Here is a 14,902-nt window from a genome sequence, read left to right on the forward strand (position 1 = left end):
GGCAGGTCATCCTGGAATCCGCAAGACAACGGAGGCGATGACAAGGCACTTCTGGTGGGAGACGATGAGCAAAGACGTCCGTCTATGGGTCACCGCCTGCGAGGTGTGCGCCCGAAGCAAGAGTGAACGTGGCAAAAGAAAAGGGAAGTTGCTCCCGTTACCCACCCCGCCTCAACCATGGCAGAACATAAGCATGGATTTTATCACCGGATTGCCAGTGGACGGTGGACATTCGGCGATTCTGGTGGTGGTGGACAGCCTGACCAAGATGGGTCATTTTATCCCATGTCACAATCTCCCGACGGCTGGACAGACTGCCCAGCTATTGTTGACACAAGTGGTACGACTTCATGGTTTGCCGAAGGTGATTGTGTCGGATAGGGGCCCCCAATTCATAGCCGGCTTCTGGAAAACATGGTGTAAGGCGTTGCAGATCGAGTCCGCGACGTCCACCAGCTTTCATCCCCAAACTGACGGACAAACCGAGCACCTCAACCAGACATTAAAGCAATATCTGAGGTGTTACGTGTCGCAGTCACAGGAGTCGTGGGTGTCCATGTTGTGGATGGCCGAACTATTCTACAACGGAGCGTGGCGTAGCTCGATTGGGGTGTCCCCTTTCATGGCCAATTTCGGGTATGAAGCAAAAACACTACCAGTGGCCTTGCCGGAGGCAGTGGACAATCAGCCTGCGGTTCAGTCCCGGTTGAGGGATTTGCGTGCTCTTCACAGGAAAATGCAACGAGCCCTACGGGCTGCTAAGCAGAGATACAAGAGATGGGAGGACCGAAGGAGAACGGATGGTCCATCGTACGACGTGGGAGATCGGGTGTGGTTATCCACCAGATACATACGTTTTAAGTTGCGTAGCGTCTTCCACCCTAGGTTCATTGGGCCGTACCGGATCGTCCGACGGGTTAATCCGGTGGCTTACAAGCTCCGGTTGCCGGGTTCGCTGCGGAACTACCCCGTTTTCCACTGCAGTTTGCTGAAGCCGGCTGTGACCGCCTCTAGGAGAGTCCCGCCACCGGTCTGGGTGGATGGGGGATTGGAATATGAAGTGCGGAGCATCCGCGACGCTCGATATCGTAGGGGGAAGTTGTGGTTCCTGGTATCCTGGAAAGGATACTCCGCAGAGGAGGACTCCTGGGAACCTTCGGATGCGGTTCATGCCCCGGCGGCGGTAAGCCGGTTCTACAGGAGGAATCCGGCGAAGCCTGGAGCTAGGAGGCGCTTGGGGAGGGGACCTACTGTGAGGAACCGAGGTTCTCGGCGCCTACCTAGCGTCTAGAACTACAAATACCAGCAGCCGTAGAACCAGGAAGTGGGCGTCTACATAAGGACGTCGCGCACGGCAGAAGGCGTGCGTTATTTTGAATGCGAGTAAGAAATCCCCCCTGTCTCTCGGAGCTTGGCGTCCAGGCGGGAGTTGCGGTCCGAGGAGAAGCGGCGTGACGGGACGAGCGATTCGTAGGCAGTCCATTTCCCCGTCTTTCGGAGTGAGGACCCGGCGGGAATTGGAAGAGGAGCCTGAGCGGAGTACGGAGAGAGCAGGTGAGCGATTCGAAAGGATCTCGGCTGAGCTCAAGTACCTTCACCCTCCCCGGCACCCGCGACGACCCAAACCCTTCCTCCTCACCACGGCGGACAGCGGCTCGAAGGAGTCATAGAGGTCCGCGCTGGGAAGGCACCCCCACTCACAGTAGCTCGGAGGAGCTTGCAGTACTTTGGCAGCGCCGGAAGAGCGCGACTTTGATTAATAGCTCGGAGGAGCTTGCAATACTTTGGCAGCGCCGGAAGAGCGCGACTTTGATTAATAGCTCGGAGGAGCTTGCTTTACTTTGGCAGCGCCGGAAGAGCGCGACTTTGATTCATAGCTTGGAGGAGCTTGCATATCAGTGGCAGCGAGACTTTGATACATAGCTCGGAGGAGCTTGCATTACATTGGCCGCGAGACTGGGGTTCAGAGCTCAGGGGAGCTTGTAGTACGTTAGCCGCGCCGCAGGAGCATGACAGGCATAGGGGGGAACCCTATAACTTCGGAACCCTAGCGCGTTGATATTCCCTTGTGAAGGAACGCTACAACGCAGGAACCCTTGGCGTCGGTGTGTTCACCGTGGAAGCCTTCATTGCCAGTACTCACCTATATAGAGTAGGGACTATACAAGAAGGGAATTGTATTACAGAATAGCAGGGGTTCGTGGAGCCTAGGTGGCTACTATCTTGTTTTGATTGGAGGACTGAGTTTGGAGTGATACTCCACAAATCTGTAGTGAGACCTACTGAGAGTAGACTGTGGTGTATATGGTATGTCTATGTTTATTTTTGTCTTTTTCAGAACCCTGTCCCTGCTGACCCTTTCCTCCATCCTTTCCCTCGCCTGATCGCCTCTGGGCTCTGTAACCTTTGGTTGGAGTCCGGGGATATCGGGAGGTGGACCTACTTAGCATCACCCGGACCCTGAGGAGCTCTGCAAACCTGACATAATCTTCTTGTCCCATCCCAATTTTCGCAAAGTTACGTGCCAGAGATTGACGGTTAATCCTGTTGCACCCTCTAGAGGGAGGCGGCGTGGAGCAGTATATAACATTACAGGCAGCATTATTTCACTCAGGGCTTTCTATAATTCTAGTGGCAAGCCATCAGGACCTGCTGCCTTTCCTGCTTTGCTGGATCTAGTGCCTGTTTTACTTAGCTGAGTTTAATATTGGTGTTATGTTGAATCTTATTATCTTCACTAAATTGACCTAATTCTTCTTCAGCAAACTCACACCTTCACCCTCTCCTCTGCAATCACTAGATTGTACAAGGCCATGCTAAAGAACATCAAAGGCGGAGAGGTTCATTTTCTGTACAGATTTGGAGACCCTAAGTACTGCAAGAAGGTGATGCTTAAGGTACTACAAGCAATGGCTGATCTCTGGTATCATATTACACCACCAGGCTTACGTACTATAGTACCATACATATGTAGTATAGTAAATTTGCCCCTATTTGGGACTTTCCAGGTGCACTAGAATGCGTTAAGGACAAGCTGTCACTTCCTATAAAAAGGGTGGGTATCCAGAGATGGGGCCAACTCATGCAGGATGGCAAGCTTCTGCCATGGGACGATCGCTATGTGATGGCGGAAGGGATCATATCGAAGTTTAAGTACTTACAATTAAAAAGCCGATACCAGACTTTGACTTTTGAAATATGATAACCAACATAGTGGAGGAATCCTTAATGCAAGGAATGTTAAGGAGGAAGGAAGTTTTGAGATGGTATTGGTTGCTGATGGATATAACTGATGGAAACTTTACACTGCCGGAGGGGTTCTGGGGAAGTTACTTGCCGCAGAAGTAGTTAAAAGAATTATGGCAAGTATGGATTAACATTCTATACAATATCGTCAAACCTGGTAGTTAAGGAGGAACCATCTCTTTTCCCTCCACATAGCATATTGAATGCCATAGAGAATATCGAAGATGGGAAAAGGGGAGCAGTTAAATGAGCAAAATGTGGTCTTGAGAAGGCCAATTATATTTATATGCTTATGAAATGCCCCAGGATTTACAGCTTTTGGAAAAACTTGGATAAGGCTTTGTAGAACATTCTTGGAATAAACATCAAGGTAAGCCTTTTCCTAATTATCTTTGGGACCATGGAATGCCAGGTGAAGCTGAGTAAAGATAGAACAAAATTGTTATTTTATTTGATCCTTCTGGCTCGAAGTAAAATGAGTAGGAAGTGGGTAAGTGGACTTTCACCGACATGCTGAATGGCTCAGTTAGATTATATATATATACAAAAAATGGATGCTATAGACTTGGCTGTTAAAAGGTACAAGTTTTGGCTGCTGCTAGTGAGCTGGTTAGAGCGCAACATTAAAGGGAAAATAGCATGAAGCTTGGATGTTGTGACATCAGAAAAATGTTGTCCTATGATTACATCCATTGTTGTTTCTGCTCTTCGATACTCAGTGCAAAACCGATGTACACAGAAGAACAAGCAAAACACTTCTCTGGTCTGGCAACACTGTGAGATTTGGGCACAAAACTGGATCTTTGGGCTATAAGCCTGAGGTGAATAAAGACAAAAAAACATGTGCCATATTTCTGGAACAAAGCGATACCAAAGGGGATGATGGACGGAGCGTTTGAGCAAATCAAACACTCACCCGGAGTCAACTAATCTGGGATTAATCCATCATCATTCTTTAGCTCACTCCACCACCTCAGTTCAGACATGGCCATATGCAAATCAGTCTGACCCTGTGCCTCATGGAAACTGTCCAGCCCGAACTGCCAAGCCATGTCTTCCCTGGACCGGAAACAAGCATCCTGGGACCGGTTTCGGGTTCAAAACCCTCATCATCCAGGCTATCTTGAATCCAGTGGCAAAGTTAGCGAGGGACCCACATCTGGGCATACCCTGCCAACTTAGGGCGAACAAAGCGATACCAAAGGGGATGATGGACGGAGCGTTTGAGCAAATCAAACACTCACCCCCAGTCAACTGATCTGGGTTTAATCCATCATCATTCTTTAGCCCTAAATTGGCAGGATATGACCAGACATGCGTTCCTTGCTCACTTTGCCACTGGATTCAAGATAGCCTGGCTGATGAGGGTTATGAACCCAAAACCGGTCCCAGGATGCTTGTTTCCAGAAGTCAGGAAATCCCTTTGCATCCATAGCTGGCCAAAATCATGCACAACCCCATAACCATATTGGCTGTCAGTACATATGGTTATTCAATTTTCCCCAATTTTGCATGCTTTAATTAAAGCAATCAATTTGGCAACTTGTTCAGATCTGACTTCTGGTAAATAGGATGCTTCGACTATTCCAGTTAATGTACATACAGCGTAAGCAGCACTCAATCCTCCCTCCTCGTGTCGCATGCATGAGTCATCTACAAATAGCTCATGATCTGCATTTTTCAAGGGTTCCTCTTGTATGTCAGGATGTGGTTTGGTGCTAAGTTCTGTCACGTCCAGATATTCATGTTCAACCTCATCTTTCACTTCTTCTTGGTGGGGATCAGGTAGTAAAGTGGTTGGATTAAGAACAGTACACCTCACTATAGTCACGTTTTCAGCCCCCAGTATTATTCTTTCATATTTTGTTAGCCTACTGGGAGTAAGGTACTGCTTTCGGGTTCTGGTCAGCAAAATCACCACTGCATGGGGAACGTACACCTTGACAGGGTGTCCCATCACAATTGACTCACTCTGTTCTATGCTCACACAGGTTGCGGCTACAGCTTTCAGGCAACCTGGTAATGCACATGCCACAGGATCTAGCGTAGCGGAAAAATATGCCACTGGTCTTCTCATTAATTCATGTCTCTGTGTCAGAACTGAAAGTGCACAATTATCCCGCTCATAGCAAAATAATGTGAATTCTTTTGAATAGTCTGGCATTCCTAAAGCAGGTGCTTCACACAAACAATCTTGTAACTTTTGTAAATGATTTCATGCTTTCATCATCCCATTCTATGGGGACCTTTGCTCTCTTTCTGGTCATCTGTATCAGAGGTTTAGCTAGTAAAGCGAATCCTACAATCCACTGCCTACAATATCCTACAACCCCAAGAGGGTTTGAGGCAACTGCATTTGTCTTATTATTCGGATTCTTTCAGAGGTCACTCTTCTAATTCCTCTTTCTATTTGATGTCCTAAGTATGTGACTGAGTTTTTACAAAACTGAAGTTTCTTGGGGGACACTTTGTGTCCACTTTTTGCCAAGTGATTTAGTAATGCAATTGAATCAGTGACACTGTCATCTCGAGTGTTCGACGCTACCAACAGGTCGTCGATATACTGTACCAGGACTGACTCTCTGGGCAACACAAGAGATTCAAGGCTTCTTTTGAGAATCTGATTAAAGATTGAAGGACTTTCAGTGTACCCTTGAGGCACATGATTCCACACGTAAACATGCTCTTCAAATTTAAACGAAAATAAAAACTGACTCTCTGGATGCAATGGAATAGAAAAGAATGCATGACATAAATCGATTACTGTTGACCAACCTGCTTTCCATGGTATTTGATAAAGAATCACAGCTGGGTTGGGCACTACTGCACAGCATGGTACAACAATCTTATTAATTTTCCTAAGATCTTGAACCACCCTATACTTCCCGTTAGGTTTCTTAATGCCAATTATAGGTGAGTTACAAGGGCTACTCATTATTTCTTTCAGGATGCCTTGTTCAACTAATCGCTCAATCTCTGCTGCAACACCTGCCTTTATTTCTGGACTCATTTTGTATTGTCGAGTATTCGGATAAACAGCACCTTCTTTCACTATCACCTTTACAGGATCTACATTTGCCATCAATCCTATTTCTTTTTCAGTAAAATCCCATATCTCTGCATTTACAGTCAGTTTGACTTCGACAGGTAATTCATCTTTGGTTATCATTGAATACATTTCATTTACTTCTGTCCCCTGTTTAGCTAACATGAACTTGTAAACTCCATCTTCATCTGGGGTTTGTATTGCGACACCATCCGGTGTGCAAAATGTGGTGCAATTCATTTTGCACAACAAGTCTCTTCCAAGCAAGTTTACAGGACTTGAGTCACAGACCACAAATGTATGCATTTCTTTAAAATGTCCAATTTGCACCTCCATTGGTTCTGTGATCGGGGTTCTAATCTGTTTGTTTGAAACACCTACTACTTGGATGGCTTCACCCAAGAGGGGCAGGTTAGGAATGCCTGCTGTTCTCACAGTAGACCTGGTAGCACCAGTATCCAACAAGAAAGTGATGTCAATTCCTTCCACTTTACCTTCTAGGTATGGACCTGACTGATCTACTGGTAGGGATGCGCCAAGTACACACTCCCCTTCCTCCCCCCTCAGGCACCATCATTCCTGCTCATAATAAATTAGTGGATCCTGCAAAAGAAACTGCGATGTTACAACATTTTTCTTACCACTTCCTTCTGGAAATTCGGCATCTATACTGTACTTGGCTTGACTCACAAAATTTGACTTAAGGGGCAGGTGGCAATTGACTCTGAAGATCTATACCCTGTTGCAGATGACTCATTAACACCTCATTCTGCGTCTGTGGATTTTAATTTTGATTCGGGCCATTATTAACTTGTACTAATTTACACTCGTTCTTCCAATGCCCCAACTTCCCGAACCTGTGACAGGGAAATCATTTCTTTCCTTCCTCCCTGTTCATTCTTCCCCGTGGCTTACCCCCATTATTTTCACCTTGACCTTGCACTCTTCCTTGACTTTCTGACTGTTTATTCAATTGAAGCTCTTGCTGTTCAGATAACTTTACTTGAGCCCACATTACCTTTTCTTCTAAGGCTTTTCGTTTATCAGTCTCATCCCCAAAATATTTGGCATATTTTAGAATCTCGTCAATGGGCTTTGATTGCCAACACAACATGTGCTGCTTAATCAGTTGTGATATATCCAGTCTTAACCCTCTCACAAATCGATACACAAAATGAGTCATGTCCTTGTTCTCTAAGGGCCCGATTCACAGAACTAACTTAAGACAAAATCCTAAACTTACTACTTTTGGTATTCACAGAAGGCATTTAGTAGTAGTAAAGTTAGGATTTTGTCTTAAGTCTGTCTTAAGTCAAACTTAAGACAAAATCCTAACTTTACCACTACTAAATGCCTTCTGTAAATACCAAAAGTAGTAGGACAGACTTAAGACAGATTCAAGACAAACTTAGAACAGTCTTAAGACAGACTTATGACAGACTTAAGACAAACTTAAGACAGACTTAAGACAGTCTTAAGACAAAATCCTAACTTTACTACTACTAAATGCCTTCTGTGAATACCAAAAGTAGTAAGTTTAGGATTTTGTCTTAAGTTAGTTCTGTGAATCGGGCCCAATACTTTCAAAACCACTATACTGTTTGAACACCTGGTAAAGACGTTCGTAGTAGGCATGTACAGACTCGTTCTTTTCTTGGGTTGTTCTGCCTATTTTTACCCAATCAGTTTCTTTCGGGGGAATTTTACTCTTCAGAAAAGTGATTACTTGTTGATATTTTTTCATTACATCTTCTGAAAGGGCTCCTGTCTTTGAATCTCTTGGATACTCCTCACTAGGCCAATCTATAGTAATTTTACACTCTGTCCACAAATCCGCAGGTACTACTATGTCAGACAGACCATCCAGATCTTTTAACAAAACCTTTGAAACTTTCACAAACCTCTCAACTTGTCTGTACCACTCCACTGGTTCCTCTCTCAATTTTGGGAAATCTTTCGTAAATGACAAAATATCCTGTCTAGTCAATGGTACATGTATGTACCCCCCTCCGGGTACTTCCCTCATCGTATACAACCTCTCAGCCTTTTCTGTTTCTCTAAAGGCATATTCAGATGTCGTTTGATTTACCTGTGCTTCTTCCTTTTTGTTTGCCCACCTAACTTTCCATCTTTCAAGATCTCCCCAATTTTGTAGCAGAAATAACAACTCCCTGATCTGTAATTTTCTTCTAGACACATTCATATTTTCCAAATCCTTATCAGAAAATTCTGCTCTATATGGTTTCTACAACACCTTTGACTTCCCTATGTCAATTCCCATTTCAGATGCCAGATTTGTCCGTTTTTCATGGAATGTTTTTGTATTTCGTGTAATGCTTCTACAAATGAACAGTATCTCTTCTTCACTGTATGTGTTTAATCTGTCTAGACCCACATTTCCAGCAACCATTTCTTCTAATTCTACTCGTAATTTAAAAATGTCTAATAATTTTGGCTGTGATTTTGGTTTCTCTATTTCTTGAGACCATCTCTCTATATCTTCTGGGGTTACTATTGTGGCACTTCTACTTCCTGTTGAGGTTTCTAGTCTAACTTCCTTCGAACAACTGGGCAAATTTCTCTTCGGGGTTTCCATTATTGGCTCTCTAATGGGCAAATACATTAATGATATTAATGATTCACAATCACTTGCTTGGTCATCTACTATCATCTTTTCTTTTCTAGGTTATATGCTTGGGGTAGGTATTACAGGAACTTTAGAACAGTTTGACCTTTCACCATACAATGGGACTACTGGACCTATGGTTACTGGCATGGTCAATGCATCAGGATGTGTATTCATCTGAGTTATTTTCTGGATCAATTAATCCCTATTCTTATTTTTTGCTTCCCTTTCCTTTTCTTGAAGTACCCTGTTTGCTGTGTCGTGTACTATTTGTGGAACCAAAGGTGTTCTTACAATTGGAGCACTATCTATCAAATCCTTCATTATAAGGTGGAGGACTTTTCATCAATACGTCTCCTAAATACCCTTCTTCTGTTTCTCCGCTGTCTATTATGGTTAAGTGCTTGGTTTTTTCTGTACATTTACCTCTCGTCTGTTCTTCTGATGTTAACACAGGATATAAACCTTCTGCCACCATGGCCTGTCTCCATTGTTTCATTTGACTATCTCTAGTCTCTCAGGGAAATTTACAGATAATATTTGCTTAAGGTCCTGTTACTTCGTGGTCTATCATGTTCAAAGGCTTCCATTTCCCATTCTTCTAAAGCCTCATACTGAGTCAATCTTGGTCTGGGTTCTAATTCATTCATCCGTGTTCTTAAATTGTACAATATTCTTCCATTAAAGCTTCCGTACTCAGGAAAAGCTAATATTCCATCATCTTTTGTGTATTCTACCCAATTTTCTAACCATACACAGGTATGATATCCTCTCTCCACCATCATGTATTTGGAGGAGGAAAAAGAATCCCTTCTCTACTCTTAATGGGTTTGTCCTTTTTAAAATAATTCTTAACCTTTTGCATAAATGACATTTTTCTCTTTTCTCCATACATTGCGTGCTTGTGCTTATTAAGGTACTGTTCGTAAGCAAACCCTATAAATCTTCTATCTGGACGAGCCCATGTTAATGTTGGATCGTACATGCAAACTCCACTATCTATTATTATTCTTGGGACTTCTATTTTGATGACCAATCAGACACTTGCTTTAATTCTAATGATTCTCCAATACCAACACGTTTTCTAGTCTGAAGACCAATCAACTTCTACCCTGTTCGCTCACTCAGCCAATGCTTGCGCAGCTTTTTCTGTGACGTCAGTATCACTCCTTACTACTGACCCCTCCTTCACAATTTCGCATCAACTACATGCCCGCTGTTTCAACCAATTCCAGCGCGGCTCTCAGTGGCGTCAGTGCAGCACCCTCAACTGACAAGGTAATGCGAAAACGTATTTTCTCATAAATTTCACACAAATTTCATTAATTAACAAAGTATAAACATTCGCTATTGTGTCTGACCCACTAATTCAAAGACTAGTAACATTTCTTTCACTGCGAGTAAAACCCTTCCGCTTACTCTTCATACACTACGAGTAAAACCTTTCCGCTTACTCTTCACACAAGCATCAGAGAACCTGCTACTCCTTCAGTATTACCCCTTCTAGGTGATATAATACCAAAATTTCACCAGCGAACTCCTCGCCACCAATTATTCTCTCTAACATACAAGAATGAATCCCTAACTCAGTGCTTCTAGTCCTGCGTAACTTTCAGCACTTTCTCGATCCAGACCAATAACCTCACTGCAGTGTGGCTTCCACTCGCCACCCACTATTCCATATTCCCGGGAATTTCCAGACAACATAAAACAATACATAACGGGTTTTGGTTAAAACATAAATCAATAATTCAAAATTTCAAATACAATCCTCACCTAACTAACTATACTAACCATGCCTCCGCTACCAAGAAAAACTGATGCAGCGGAGTTTACCAGCTCTATACATACATACACACAACACTCATTTGGGCCCATATACATTCATACATTCAATGAGCTAGCAAATGTCCGCTGGTCATCAATTTTGATTTACCTCAGAGAAATCTTAACACCAGTATTCTTACCATCCCTTTCTCCTAAGTAAATGTACTTTTGTCGAATGATCTAGTAGTAGATTCGAATAGGGAGGAAATAATATTAATAATAATACATTTAGCTTTATTCAAAGAACCACAGACTCAGTAGGAGTTTTAAAGGTTTATCTGAATTAATAATTTTGTGAGTCAAATCAAAATACACATAGATACATTAAGATTCTCCATCAGGAAAAGTAGTACAGTTAGTTTATAATTCAATTTACATTAATTAATTTCATGTGATGCCAGTACCTGAGGAGGGAAAGAACAGTGAGCAAATACGAAGCACAACCCCACAGAACTATATTTACCTAGAATGGTGTGAGGACCTAGACATCAGAGTATCAATGATTCAGGAGAGGTTCAGGACCGGGAAGGTGACCTCTTCTCGTGTAACGCCAGCGTTACACCCCTCTCTGGTGCTACTCTCTCCGGCACGGGCTCGTCCGGACCCCTTCCTAGATGTGCCTCCTCGGTTGTTCCGCGATCTTTCCCTAGTGTTGGATTCTTCAATCAGATTGCAGCAAAATCGGGCAGCATCTCAGCATAGCATCGGCATCAAGTGGGTCAAGTGTGTCTAACTAACTAGAACTTACCTCTTTTATACCAATTCAAATATATGATCCTCCCCCAAATGTTTCAATTCCATGTACACCACTCAATTTGATTGGGCCAGGCAATGGGATGAGGACATCACACCATACTAAGTGCAATAACATTCTTTAGTTCTATTGTCTAATTCCCCACCCCTTAATTTTAATACCCACAAGCTTTATTCCCACAAGCATTTCATATGTGGATCGATGAATTTGTAATACAATGTTTCGTCTTCTTCCTCTCGTAGGGTCAGAAGTTGATCTTCCCATGTCCTTGCCGAGCACATGGGTTGGCAGCCATTCAATGTCTCTCTTGATCTCCGAACAAGGAGTTATCATGCATGCGTAGTTGCTGCAAGGGAACAGGGACGTTTGTCACCCTCCAAGGCCCAAATACGAGCTATTATTAAAGTCAGAGAGGAGCATGTTAGAATACAAAATTAAATGAATTTACAGTATACCACTTACTTCTACTCTAACCCCATTTACTTAATATATCTTTTGTATTAATGGCTTAGTAAAACTTGTATAGGTTAGTTTCCGCACGGCATGTGCATTAATATGAAGGTTTCGAGCAGCCATGTTAGAAGCTATTGCGCAGCTGCAAAGATTTCCCACCAAGCGACAGGAGACGTCATACTACGTAGATGTAGTAGACGCATGCGCAGAAGAATTACCGCGTTTTTGGTGGCTATTTTAAGGACACTCGGGTTACTCATTAGTAAAGCACATTGAAAAGCTTCCCCTAGATACAATATGTAAAATGTGATGCAAAGTTAGTACTCACAAACATGTTGGTTATAATATTACAGGTTATTTGAGAGGATTGCATACGAGCAACTTTCTTTTTACACGAAACCTTGCTCCATCAAGAGTACCAACATGGATAAGTAATCCAACAACAATTTATAAAAAATAAAACAGATTTGTAACTTAATTTAGACACCAAAATGAACGAAGTAGCATGCATATAACTGGAGTTATAGATTTTTGAAGCAATATAAAATCATTGCAACGTAATACAATGAAAATTCATCATTGCGGTCAATGAGAAAAACCACGAGTGTCAATGGGTCACTTGCAGGTCAAGTTGCATGGAACCCTTGCAGGGTAAAGGTGATGTGGGTCCCAGGACCAAGCCACAACAGTCAGTTCAACTTTACTTGGCCCTTGGACAATGGGTTCAGAGTTGTCCCGGCTGTCCCTGGTGCTGAATGGGAGCCGAGGGAGTGCTGATTTTACAGCTAAAACGGTGCTGTGGGAATAAAGATGCAAAAACACAACAATGAGGCCGCTGCTGATGTCGGATGAAAGTCAGATGGAGTTCCTGCTATGTGCAGCATCGAATGCAGGGGTCGGTGCCAGATTGGCAACCAACAAGCCTTGGCAGCGGTAAGTAGAGCAGATGCTTAGTTCGACGTCTTGTGGACCAGAGAAAGCGGTAGCTGCCTGTAACTTCATGAAAGTCAGGACTAATGTTCCCCCAATGCACCAGACAATCTGTGTTTGGGCGATCCCTCGGAGGGCCCGTTGGCCAGCGATTCTTTGGATCTGGAGCGTTGTATTACCTGACGTTTGTAGGGGACTATTACCACTAGTCCAGGGGAATCTGAGGGTGCTTCAGGCTGCCACACTGGTCTCTCTGTCTGGGTGAACCGAGAGATAGCCTAGGGCAAGCCTCAATAAGGCAGTTCCAGGTGCGTTGCCACAGGGAAATCCTGTTGTCAAAGACACAGGTCTCTTCTTTTGTCCTCCTCAATGCAGGATATTTAGAACTGAGGTTCTGGTGTCAGGGGTGCCTCTTAAATCCTAGATTTACTGAAGCTAGGGGTGTGGGAGCATGTAGCCAATGGGGGGCTAGTCCCTGCAGCTAATACGCCCCTGAGGTGACTACATCCGGGGGTGTAGGTGATCTTTTCCACCCAAAATCAACTATTTCTACCACTTTTAAAAAGGGCAGAAGTCTTCCTTAGCTGTACAGACAAGGCAGTTCACCCTAGAGGTGTGACTAGCCTTCTGGGGGGGGGGGGGGTACACCTTCTGTATAGCTAATTTTCTCGCCTGCTTGGGTGAACATGTGCCTGGGGCAGAGGGAGGGCTGTGTACTCCTCTGGAAGACAGCCTGGATGCATATAAGAGGCCGTGCAGCCTTTGAAGCTCACCGACTTGATGTGCCACTTCACTAGCCTGCCTGGGAGGGAGGAGGTGTGACCTCCTTCCTGTTCAGGCATTTGTTCCTGACTCTTGGGAGTGTTCTCACTGCCTGGCAGGAGGCCATAATCCTGTCTTGGCAGCTGTAAGCTCTGGCTGCCAGCCAGAGCACAGGAAAGCTGGGGCCACCAGGTGGGCAATCTCTAAGGTAGCAACCGGGGTGCATGCCACATCACTCCTGGCATGGGATTCATGTCAGGGTTGAGAAGGCACGTTGTTTGATACCAAACTTGACGTATTTAGGTGATCTTATAATGGAGTTAGCAAACCCATGTCTGCCCGGGTGCAAGCTCATGTTATCCTATGGGCCTCCTATCTCTTATAGTGTACTGTAATGCTAAAGGCCGCTATAGAGACATTTAAGCTTCGACTTCCATGCCTACTCCCTTAATATGCTGCGCCCTGCCTCCTGAGCTCAGGAGACCTACTCTAGGGGTGACTGACATATACTAAAGGCAGTGCAATGACTTTGCCACATGTGGTAAGGGCAAAGTTGAAATGGAGCCGTTTACACTGTTCCTGAAGTAAGTCTGCAATGGCAGGCCTCCTGTCAGTAGTGGGTCACTCAAGGTGGCACAGATAGTGCTGCAAGCATAGGGGACCCTTTACCACCCATATAATAGGGACTTATAAGGGAGTAAAGTCCTTGCCAATTGGGGTTACCAATTACCATATATACATTTTGGGGAAAGAGCACTGGCACTGGGGACTGGTTAGCAGGCCCAAGTGCACTGTCAGAGTCGAAAAACAGCATCTGGCATTACAAATGGGGGCAAAAAGTGGGGGGACACTGCAAAAAGGCCAGCGTTCTCACACCCTGTTATCGTTTCCCTTTTTTTCTCACCTCATTCTTGCTCTCTTTCCTACCTTGCACTCTCTTTCTCTGGGTTCAGTGATGGAAAAAATAAGTCCTGGTCTCCAAAAATGAGTTTTGGTGCTCACCACCATATCCATCTGCACATATTAAGGACTGCAGGATGTGGGTTCCCCTTTAGAGGTACAGATACATTGAAAAATGGCTTTGTGACTTACGAAATACCACAATCATCAGAGAGACATTCTTTTAGGGTTATATATGAGATGTGATAGATGTAGCCATTCCACTCTTCCTATATCCCTTGGGTCTTTGAGCAGGGCAGGGGGCTCCTGGTGAATCACACACTCGTTCTCATCTCTGTGTTCATAAATTCCCTTGCGG

The sequence above is a fragment of the Triturus cristatus genome, chromosome 10 (assembly GCF_964204655.1).
Source record: "Triturus cristatus chromosome 10, aTriCri1.1, whole genome shotgun sequence".
NCBI classification, from domain to species: domain Eukaryota; kingdom Metazoa; phylum Chordata; class Amphibia; order Caudata; family Salamandridae; genus Triturus; species Triturus cristatus.